Genomic DNA, 13027 nt, shown 5'->3' on the forward strand with positions numbered 1-13027 from the left:
GTTAGTTAGGAGTAGGAGTAGTTTGTAGCTTAAAACCCCCCATCATTCTTTTATTCGTCCGTCGCAAACACATCACCACATACACTCAGCTATAAGTCCCTGAGTTCGACCTCAGATCACCCAAGAAACTTGCATTCGCGTTATACTTGGCGCGAACGCAAGAAAACTTGTGACAGGAACGCATGGTCATTGCATTTGAGATCAACACATACATTCCATTCCAACGCATGACGCATGATAACCAACGCATAACTTAAGACATGCATCGCATATTGCGTTCCACTAATTTTAGTCATCAGTATCTCTCTCAGTCAATCTATCTCTACCTATTCGTTCCTGTATTAGTTGTTTACATGCTAAAATGACAAAATTGTCTTTCCCGTTGTTGCATCCTATCTCTTTTGCACCACTTAATCTAGTTCATATTGATGGTTAGAGACCTTTGTTCTATCTGAAACTTATGTCATTAATAAGCTCCAAACTTGGTTAAAAGAAAATTTATATACCGAACTACTCTTATCACTACAAAGACATAGCAATAGTGGTAAGTACGGGTCGATCCACAAAGAAGCACGATTTGTTTGTTAAGCTAATTTCCTGACTAAAGTGCTAAATGGGGGGTTTTCACGTGAATGAGATAAATGTGTTACATTGAAATAAAAGGGTAAATGTAATCGAGGATAGGAGCCTATCTAATTTCTAAAGCAAGAGAGAGTATCCTATGCAATTTCTATTATAGAAATCAATAATTAAACAAACATTCCATTCTATGCATGTACGACTACTTAATCGATTCGACTTAACTAATCTATACAAAGGCTGCAATCAATTAAATCAAAATTAAGCAAATATCCTAATTATTAATTAAGGTCGGAAAGACCATACCCTAATTAAACTATATGCTCTTAGTTCTACTGGGTTCTTAGCGATCATATAGAATTAAAAATCATATGCATTAAAAATAAGAATTCAATCGCGTCGATTAAATGTCAGGAAAAGCCATTGTTAGCTCTAAAAAAGAGTTATTATTCCTAGCTTAATTCGGGCTCATTTTCGGATTTTATGTGTTTATTTCCCTATTTTATAGGTACCGAGCAATAGAGAGGTAGAATTAATCATTTGGTGATTAATGGGGTTAATTTGGAGTTGATTTGAGCATTCGGAATTCAAAGGAGTTAAAATTACTAAAATGCCATCGAGTACCATTGAATATAATCAGCCATCGAATATCATCAAGTAAAAGGCTGTAGTAATTGAATAAAATGCTATCGAGTAAACGAGNAGGATACGGTGGTATGCGGTCATCTTGTTTATGTGTGGGAGCACATGAGCAGGAATAGAGACTTAGAAATAAGGCCTCTCGACATTATCGTATATACATCGCATGCGTCTTAAAATTAGGCTCACGAGCATGATCGCATAGCTTGCGTTGGCTGGGGTTGCCTTTGCGGTCAAGCTTAAGGTTGTGATGAAGACATCCTCACATTTTATCTATTTTTCATGCATTTTACCACGCATCATCAGTTGCCGTGTCTCTACCTCTCATTCGTATTGTCATCGTTTAATCTGTTAGTTAGGAGTAGGAGTAGTTTGTAGCTTAAAACCCCCCATCATTCTTTTATTCGTCCGTCGCAAACACATCACCACATACACTCAGCTATAAGTCCCTGAGTTCGACCTCAGATCACCCAAGAAACTTGCATTCGCGTTATACTTGGCGCGAACGCAAGAAAACTTGTGACAGGAACGCATGGTCATTGCATTTGAGATCAACACATACATTCCATTCCAACGCATGACGCATGATAACCAACGCATAACTTAAGACATGCATCGCATATTGCGTTCCACTAATTTTAGTCATCAGTATCTCTCTCAGTCAATCTATCTCTACCTATTCGTTCCTGTATTAGTTGTTTACATGCTAAAATGACAAAATTGTCTTTCCCGTTGTTGCATCCTATCTCTTTTGCACCACTTAATCTAGTTCATATTGATGGTTAGAGACCTTTGTTCTATCTGAAACTTATGTCATTAATAAGCTCCAAACTTGGTTAAAAGAAAATTTATATACCGAACTACTCTTATCACTACAAAGACATAGCAATAGTGGTAAGTACGGGTCGATCCACAAAGAAGCACGATTTGTTTGTTAAGCTAATTTCCTGACTAAAGTGCTAAATGGGGGGTTTTCACGTGAATGAGATAAATGTGTTACATTGAAATAAAAGGGTAAATGTAATCGAGGATAGGAGCCTATCTAATTTCTAAAGCAAGAGAGAGTATCCTATGCAATTTCTATTATAGAAATCAATAATTAAACAAACATTCCATTCTATGCATGTACGACTACTTAATCGATTCGACTTAACTAATCTATACAAAGGCTGCAATCAATTAAATCAAAATTAAGCAAATATCCTAATTATTAATTAAGGTCGGAAAGACCATACCCTAATTAAACTATATGCTCTTAGTTCTACTGGGTTCTTAGCGATCATATAGAATTAAAAATCATATGCATTAAAAATAAGAATTCAATCGCGTCGATTAAATGTCAGGAAAAGCCATTGTTAGCTCTAAAAAAGAGTTATTATTCCTAGCTTAATTCGGGCTCATTTTCGGATTTTATGTGTTTATTTCCCTATTTTATAGGTACCGAGCAATAGAGAGGTAGAATTAATCATTTGGTGATTAATGGGGTTAATTTGGAGTTGATTTGAGCATTCGGAATTCAAAGGAGTTAAAATTACTAAAATGCCATCGAGTACCATTGAATATAATCAGCCATCGAATATCATCAAGTAAAAGGCTGTAGTAATTGAATAAAATGCTATCGAGTAAACGAGCGTCAATTATTAAGTCATTGAGCATCGAGTATCGAGTTTTGGACAGAATACTCAGTGTTGCAACGTTTTTCCCTGACGATCGTGGCCTTTCCTGTTGAGCGTTGCAACGCTGCGAAGATTTCTATAAATACCTCCCTTCGATTTTAGGTCAAAACATGCTGAATCTTAGAGGCCGAACTGATGGAGGTTGAAGTTAAACTTCATTCTTTTTCCTTTCCCTTCAGATTTTAGTATCTTTAGGTTAACTTTTCTTTTTATTTTGGGTTGTAATCGATGGATCAGACGTGTATCTCAAATTCTTCTATGAATTAAGAGATAACTCCTATCTAATTTCTTTTGAGAAAAAACCCTATGTTTATTTTCTTAAAGGTTTTCTAATTAATTTCATTGTATTGTTGTGGATCTTTTGGGTAGATTTGATTTATTCTTAATGAAAATTTTATAAATTGATCTGACAAATTAATTTATCAAAATTCTTATTTGCAAAATCGTCATAGCCTATACATATATTGATTGATTTAGTTGAACGTATTAGGATTGCATATGTAAAGTCTAGACTTTTTCTAACCAAATGCATGTATGCCCTGGTATAATCTTTCCCAAATAAATCATGCTATAAGATATGGCTTTTCAGGTTGTAGTATGTCTCAACAATTGAACCCTTTCGTAATGCACTTCAATTTTAACTTGTATGTCGCTAAGAATGAAGAGTTGTAAATTGAACTAGGGTTAATTTAGTTTAATATCGAATTTGGTTAATTGAGCTATTAGATTTTCTAGTAGGTTGAGCGGTTGAAAAATTCAGTGTAATTAATTGATGCTTAATGAAAGAAATTGTATATGAAACTCTCTTTTGCTCTAGAAATTAGATAGACTCCTATTTTAGATTACATTTTCTCTTTTATTTCAATTTCACGCATTTATCTCTTCCACACCAAAACCCCCCTATTTGTTACTCTGGTTAGAAAATTAACTTAACGAAACCAATCGCGCTTCTCTGCAGATCGACTCGGACTTATCACTGTTGCTACGTCTTTGTAGTGATAGGAGTAGTTTGGTATTATAAATTTCCTTTTGATCAAGTCTGAAGCTTATTAACGACATAAGTTTCGGGCCTGTAAAAAATGGTGTCGTTGCCGGGGAAACCATTGACGTTTCGTTAGTTAAATTTCTAGTTAAAGTCTTCTTTTGCTTTTGATTTGTTTTCCTTTTTGTGTCAGTTTTCTAAAAATGGACATATATCATCAACAAAGATGGGGACAATCGAGTGGAGCATCCTAGCTTAATGACGAGGTTTGTGACCTTCAAGGTCAACTTGCTGAGTTAATTTTTTTGGTTAGTCAGTTGGTTGCAAGCAATTCTGGAAAAAAAAATAGAAAAAATGCATAAAAAAAGAGGCACATACCAACGTGCCTGTAAAAAAAAAAAAAAAAAAGAAAAGTGTGCGTGTGTGCATGGATAGAAATGAAAAGAGCTACCTCCGTTGTGTCTAGTTAGGACCCGCGAGAAAAGAGTGATAGGTTCCCGATGGTGGGGTGTGAAAGCTAACCCTCTAGGTAATATAAATGCCCTTTTATGTTTTGTGTGTGTGAGTTTAGGTACCCCTGTCTTAGCGTTGCCCTCTTTTTTGTAAGTGTGGTATGTCCAAGGTCAATAATCGATCCAGTGTAGGGGAAAAATGGGATAAGGACCTTTCTAAACTTTTCCAAGTTGTGCAACCTTAGCTAGCAAAACTCTAGGCTTACTCATGCATGAATAGATTAAGAACCATTCTGAAACTTGTGTGTCATTGATTGATCATAATTGAATTTCATTCTTGATTTCAAATTTCATTTGATTTGACTGTTGAGACTGGAGTAACAACATTGCGTATTAAGCTAGCATGTCTTTAATTAATCAATATTCTATTTGATGGTGTGCTTCTACCTTGCTTGGGATGAACAAGAATTAAGTTGGGGGTGTTTGTTAGCTCTAAAAAAGAGCTATTATTTCTAGCTTAATTCGGGCTCGTTATCAGATTTTATATGTTTATTTCCCTATTTTGTAGGAACCGAGCAATCAAGAGATAGAATTAATCATTTGGTGAAGAACGAAGTTAATTTGAAGCAATTTGGAGTTGATTTGAGCATCCGGACTTCAAATGAGTCGAAATTACCAAAATACTATCGAGTTCCAACGAGTATAATCAGCCATCGAGTGTCATCGAGTAAAAGGCTATCGAGTAATCGAGTAAAATGCTACCGAGTAAATGAGTGTTGAGTATCGAGTCATCGAGCATCGAGTATCGAGGATTTTTTACAAAATACTCAGTGTTGTAACGTTTTTCCCTAACGCTCATGGCCTTTCCTATCGAGCATTGCAACGTTGCAAAGATTTCTATAAATACCTCCATTTGGTTTTAGGTCAAAACATGCTGAATCTTAGAGGCCGAAGTTAAACTTCATTATTCTTCCTTTCCTTTCAGATTTTAGTATCTTTAGGTTAATTTTTCTTTCTATTTTGGGTTGTAATAGATGAATCAGACGTGTATCTCAGATTTGTCTATCAATTAAGAAATAACTCCTATCTAATTTCTTTTGAGCAAAATCCCTATGTTTATTTTCTTGAAGGTTTTCTAATTAATTTTATTGAATTGTTGTGGATCCTTTGGGTGGATTTGATTTATTCTTAATGGAAATTTTATAAATTGATCTAACAAATTAATTTATCAAAATTCTATTTGCAAAATCATCATAACCTATGCATATATTGATTGATTTAGTTGCACGTATTAGGATCGCAGTGTAAAATCTAGACTTTTTCTGACCAAATGCATGTATGCCCTGGTATAATCTTTCCCAAATAAATCATGCTATAAGATATGGCTTTTTGGGTTGTAGTATGTCTCAACAATTGAACCCTTTTGTAATGTACTTCAATTTTAACTTGTATGTCGTTAAGAATGAAGAATTGTAAATTGAATTAGGGCTAATTTAGTTTAATATTGAATTTTGCTAATTGGGCTATTAGATTTTCTAATAGGTTGAGAGGTTGACAAATTCAATGTAATTAATTGACGCCTAATGAAAGAAATTGCATAGGAAACTCTCTCTTCCTCTATAAATTAGATAGAAGTTACCTCTTAATTCATAGATAAACTAGAGATAAACATTTGATCCATCGATTACAATCTAAAATAAAAATAAAAACTAATCTAAAGATACTAAAATCTGAAAAGAAAAGAAGAAGAATGAAGATCAACCTCGTCCTCCATCAATTCAGCATCCCTATCAAAATTCAGCATATTTTGAACTAAAGGCAAAGAGGGATATTTATAGAATTCATCGCAGTGCTACAACGCTGGTGCAATTTTGAGGCTCGTACATGAATTCAACACGTTTCCATCAAAATTCGTAGTGTTGCAATGCTACAAGTACCATTGCAACATTGCACATTTTACCTTGTAGCATTGGGAAAGCGTCAAGCGAGCGTTGCAATGCTGCATACCGTTGGGCAAGCGTTGCAACTTTGTGACAGTGACATTTTTGTAATTTCATCTCATTTGAAGCCCAGATGCTCAAATCACCTCCAAATTGCTTCAAATTAACCTCGTTCTTCACCAAAGGATTAATTCTACCTCTTGATTGCTCGGTACCTACAAAATAAAACAATAAATACATAAAATTCAACAACGAGCCCAAATTAAGCTATGAATAATAACTCTTTTTTAGAGCTATCAAACTTCTCCAATTATTTCCAATAAAGGCTATTGTTTTTATGTCAACTTCATTGATGATTTTTATAAATTCACTTGGCTATTTCTAATAACTTATAATTCTGATGCGAGCACTATTCTGCATCAATTTATTCCTTTTGTTGAAAATTTGTTGTCCATGCATTTTAAAAATATTATGGTCTGATGGTGGAGGTGAGTTTTGTAATTCTATTGTTCATACATTACTTACATCTAAAGGCATTCTACATAAATAATAATAAAAAAAAACATGTCCATATATTCCTGAACAAAATGGTGTTGCTGAACGAAAGCACAGGCATATTGTTGAAACTGCAATGTCCCTGCTCTTTCATTCCTCGGTACCAACTGAATTTTGGCCCTACGCCTTCTCCACTGTTGTATTCTTAATTAATCACATGCCTACTTCGACTCTCAATATGATGTCTCCTTTTGAAAAGCTTTTTGGTACCATTCCCGATTTGCTATATATAAAAGTTTTGGGTGTGCTTGTTATCCCTTGTTAAAAGCCTATAATAAACATAAACTTGAACCTAAAATTTCTTAGCATGTTTTCTTGGGGTATACCCTTGATTTCAAATGTTACATTTATTATGATTGTTGAGGTTGATGCCCTAAATCTCGTGAGTCCTATAATTTTTAATTGTGATGTACAAACAATTTATTGATTTAATAAAATATGAGATGTTTTATTCAGCATTTAGTAGCATTAACCCACAAAACCAAAAAACTAACATCTAAGGTTATTATATGTAGCTTAAACATGTATGTAGAGACATACAGGTAGATTATGTTTAAATGATGATCTAAATGGTCTATAGTAGATGGATAATACTGGGTACCTTATCCCAGTGACACTACGGATACGACCCGCTTTATAGATGTTATAATTTTTGTAAAGTGCTACAAAAGATCTAATACCGATCATTCATGTAGGTAATCTTGTGTTATAGTTTTTCTAACATTTAGGGAATCTTGTTGTAACTTCATATTGGCACCTTATTATAAATAGGTGCTCATACTTCATGTTAATCATCAAGCAAAGTAACATTGATACTCAAATTATCTTATTCTTATCTTACTATGGGTTAAGAAATAAACAACAAGGACAATAGAAATATATAAACAATAGATCATCGACATAAAGATTTATGTGGTTCATTAATAGTGTGTTAGCTACGTTTTGAGTACAACTTATTATTAGAGAGACAAATATCATATTACACACTAGAAGAAATTTGGACTTCAATGTCGGTTGAAAATAGTATTATTGGATGTATTATGTCAGTTGAAAAAAACGGATCTTCAATGTTGGTTTTAAACCGACATTGAAGATGGCCTACAATGTCGGTTTAAAACTGACATTGAAGGCCTCCCATTATTTTTTTTATTTTATCAAAATTTTCATTTCCCTCTCACGCGCTACAATTTCATCTCTCAGCTCTCTCACTTTACCAAAACTCAAACTCAAACCCTAGATCAGCTGGTCTCACCTACCCAAACAAACTCTTTCCTCTCTCAGTAGCTGCTGGTCGGCCGTTTGCCTTCAGGTGGGGTTGTCTTCACTATTGCCTTCAGGTTTCAGGTGAGCTAGGAACAAATGAAAACCACCACAGTAAAAAATGAGGTGTCAATGAATTGGTTAGACAAATTGCAAAATTTGTTGGGCTAAACTCATGGTTTAACCACCACAGTAAATGATTTTGTTGGGCTAAACTCATGGTTTTCATGTCACCGTAAACTTCACTGTCCGTCTAGTGGTTTCAATCTTAAGTGAATTTTGTTGGATTTTGTTGGGGTTTCTGTTTCTTTGCCTAATGGTTCTCATGTCACGTGGATTTTGTTAGGGATGTTTGTCTTATTATACATGTTGTCTTGACTGATGTTTTGTATATTCCCACTTTTGCTTTCAATCTCAGCTTCATTAATGCATTAACACAACAATTACTATTACTATTAAACTTGATGGTAACAATTGTGTTCTTTAGGACAAGTCGTCTTTGACCATAATTGGTAAGGCTAGCTTATCTCATGGATGGTATGTTTTGGACAATGTTTCATATTTGCCAACTACTTGTGATGTATGCCCACTGGCTAGACCAAAAGCATCTGTCTTTTGCATCAAATAAACATGTTGTTGCTTATGTTTTTGAACTAATACATTGCGATGTTTGGGGATTACATCATGTTGCTTCTCATGCTATTTATCATTATTTTATATTCATCTTGAAGTATTTATAGAAAGAGTCTAACTGTAAGGACACGATTTATTGTGATATTTGTTTGGATTCAATACTTGATTTTGAGTGAAGTTTTTCACTTGTTGGGTTCAAGTTTGACGTGTAAGGCTAAATTTTGATTCTTGGGGATTTGGAAGGAAGATAGGAAGATTGCATTGGACGTGTTTTGAGAAGGTTAACATGTGGAGAAGGTGCACCCAACACAAAAAGGACTTCATAACAACATTAATAACAAGGACAATGTAATATTTATAAGATGCTTATCTTAAAAGTCTAGNTCTCTCAGTAGCTGCTGGTCGGCCGTTTGCCTTCAGGTGGGGTTGTCTTCACTATTGCCTTCAGGTTTCAGGTGAGCTTGGCGTTGCCTTCAAGTGGGGTTGTCTTCATTGTTGCCTTTAGGTATAAATAGTATGCTAACATATCATTTGTTACATTTCGTCTCTATATTTGTAGTGTAGCCTAGGAACAAATGAAAACCACCACAGTAAAAAATGAGGTGTCAATGAATTGGTTAGACAAATTGCAAAATTTGTTGGGCTAAACTCATGGTTTAACCACCACAGTAAATGATTTTGTTGGGCTAAACTCATGGTTTTCATGTCACCGTAAACTTCACTGTCCGTCTAGTGGTTTCAATCTTAAGTGAATTTTGTTGGATTTTGTTGGGGTTTCTGTTTCTTTGCCTAATGGTTCTCATGTCACGTGGATTTTGTTAGGGATGTTTGTCTTATTATACATGTTGTCTTGACTGATGTTTTGTATATTCCCACTTTTGCTTTCAATCTCAGCTTCATTAATGCATTAACACAACAATTACTATTACTATTAAACTTGATGGTAACAATTGTGTTCTTTAGGACAAGTCGTCTTTGACCATAATTGGTAAGGCTAGCTTATCTCATGGATGGTATGTTTTGGACAATGTTTCATATTTGCCAACTACTTGTGATGTATGCCCACTGGCTAGACCAAAAGCATCTGTCTTTTGCATCAAATAAACATGTTGTTGCTTATGTTTTTGAACTAATACATTGCGATGTTTGGGGATTACATCATGTTGCTTCTCATGCTATTTATCATTATTTTATATTCATCTTGAAGTATTTATAGAAAGAGTCTAACTGTAAGGACACGATTTATTGTGATATTTGTTTGGATTCAATACTTGATTTTGAGTGAAGTTTTTCACTTGTTGGGTTCAAGTTTGACGTGTAAGGCTAAATTTTGATTCTTGGGGATTTGGAAGGAAGATAGGAAGATTGCATTGGACGTGTTTTGAGAAGGTTAACATGTGGAGAAGGTGCACCCAACACAAAAAGGACTTCATAACAACATTAATAACAAGGACAATGTAATATTTATAAGATGCTTATCTTAAAAGTCTAGTTGTTCTAAATTTGTTGAAGTTTCATATTTTACAATTATAATTTTATGCTTTTAAATTTTCCCTTGTTGTTATTATTATTATTATTATTTGTAAATTATGATGCACATTTTACAATCAGGGATAAGTCATGGATGAAAATGAATAGAATGTCAGCTGAGTATGGTTTAGGGGTCGAGATGTTTATTAAAAATGGTCTACAACATTCAAATATACCCAATGTCATGAGTTGTCCATGTTTGAAGTGTGTTAATGCAAAGACTCCAGATGTGAACAAAATAAGAGAACACTTGTTTTTTAATGGTATAGATCAAGGTTATCAGACATGAATTTTTCATGGTGAATCATTACCGATTAAGAGGAACAATGAAAATGTGTCTACTAGTGAAAGAGATGAAGCTGATGAGGATGATGTTGATGTTGATGACACAATTGGAATGTTTGAGGTTGCATACAATAACTATTTTAGTGGAAAATCTGATAATTTTGAAGAATTATTAGATGATGCGAAGAAACCATTGTACTCAAATTGTAAAACTTTTTTCAAAATATCTACATTGGTAAAGTTATATAATTTAAAAGCTAAATTTGGATGGAGCGATAAGAGTTTCACTGAGTTGTTGGAATTAATTCATGACATATTACCTAGTCCTAATGAAATTCCAACTTCTACTTATGAAGCAAAAAAGATGTTGGGTACTCTTGGAATGAAGTACGAGAAGATTCATGCATGTAGAAATGATTGTTATTTGTTTAGAAAAGAATTCTCTAATGCAAATGTATGTGCCATTTATGGTACGTCAAGATGGAAGCTTCAACAAAATTTAAACGAAAAGGCTAAGAATATCCCAACAAAAGTCATGTGGTATTTCCCCTCAATTCCAAGATTTGAAAGAATGTTTCGAAGTAAAGAGACAACAAGTTTATTGACGTGGCATGCTAAAGAAAAATAAACAGATGGTTTATTAAAACATCCTAAAGATGCCCTATCTGGAAAAAAATAGACAATTTGTAGCCAGAGTTTAGGTCAGAACCTAGAAATCTTCGTCTTGCTCTTTCGACAGATGGGGTAAATCTACATGGAGATTTGAGTAGTAGATATAGTTGTTGGCCATATTAGTGACGTACAATCTACCTCCATGGTTGTGCATGGAGCGAAATTTTTTTGATGTGATTCTTGTTTGTGGATAAATTCATAGGTGGAAGACATGATATGTTTATTATTGGAAGTTGTATTTATGGTATTGTGATTCTTGTTTATTTATAAAATTAGTACTAGATATTTGTGAATGAGAGAAATGATGGCTTGGTGTAAGTATTCTATGAAAGTCTGGTTCTGGTTGGCTTGGTGTAAGTATTCTATGAAAGTCTAGTTCTGGTATTGTGATTCTTGTTTCTGGATAAATTCATAGGTGGAAGACATGATCCGTTTATCATTAAAAGCTGTATTTATGGTATTGTGATTCTGGTTTATTCATAGAACTAGTACTAGATATTTGTGAATGAGAGAAATGATGGCTTGGTGTAAGTATTCTATGAAAGTATGGTTTGTTTATCATTGGAAGCTGTATTTATGATATTGTGATTCTTGTTTATTCATGGAATTACTACTACTTGGTATTGTGAATGAAAGAAATGATGGCTTTGGTGTAAGTATTCTATGAAAGTCTGGTTTTGGTATTGTGATTCTTGTTTATGGATAAATTCATAGGTGGAAGACAAATATTGATGAGTATATGTAATGGATTGGAAATATTGATTCTTGTTTGTGGATAAATTCATAAGTGGAAGACAAATATTGGTGGGCTCGCCATGCAATTTTTTTTTTTTTTTTTTTTACTATTTAATATAAAACATGACACGACATTTCCTGATCCAACACAAGACATATAATGTCGTTTTTAACTTATTTGACAAAAAAAAAAATGATTCGACAACAAAATTAAAAAAAAAACGGATAGATTTGGGCTTCAATGTCGGTTAAGAATTTAAAAAAAACAGGCTTTAATGTCGGTTGCAACCGACATTAAAGACCTTTAATCACTAAAGACCTTTAATGTTGGTTGCAAGACTTTCAATATTGAGACTTTCAATGTCGGTTGCAACCGACATTAAAGGCTGCAATATTGGTGTTACTGAAGGCCTTTAATGTCGGTTTAAAACCGACATTAAAGACAACGGACATTAAAGACCTTTAATAACACTACCTTTAATGTCGGTTGGCAACCGACATTAAAGCCCTTTAATGTTGGTTTAAAACCGAAATTAAAGGCCGAATTTCTTCTAGTGACAGATCCAGAAGCGTCAATAGAGTTAGAGAGTTATATAGTGCACTTTTCTAAATTATAAGGCGAACATTGTAAATAACGTAAATAACAAAAGTACGAACACAACAAGATCCCCTATTTAGTCATTCAAAGCGTTTGATAACAGATTCAAAACTTTTCAACATTATAGGAAATTAAAACTAAATTTAGACAACCTATTCAAATTGATATAGTAAAAGTACGAAGACTAAAATAGTACTTTACCCAAACGCTTATTTACAAAACCCAATAATTAACTATACAAATTGCTGCAATAATCGTACATTCTAATTAATTATAATTCGACCATTAAAACGATCGTAGATCAACAGACATATTATGTGTGTTAAAAATTTAAATTTTCGTCAATTACCTCTCAAACTTATAAAAATTGCGTTTAAATCATGCATTATGACTTTATGGTGTTTACAAGTTTTATTTTTCAAAAATTAAATATTGAAAAGTTTGAATTGAATATAACAATCTCATATTTTGAAGGTTTTGAGTGCCGCAAT

This window comes from Benincasa hispida, unplaced genomic scaffold (genome assembly GCF_009727055.1).
Source record: "Benincasa hispida cultivar B227 unplaced genomic scaffold, ASM972705v1 Contig508, whole genome shotgun sequence".
Taxonomy (NCBI): Eukaryota; Viridiplantae; Streptophyta; class Magnoliopsida; order Cucurbitales; family Cucurbitaceae; genus Benincasa; species Benincasa hispida.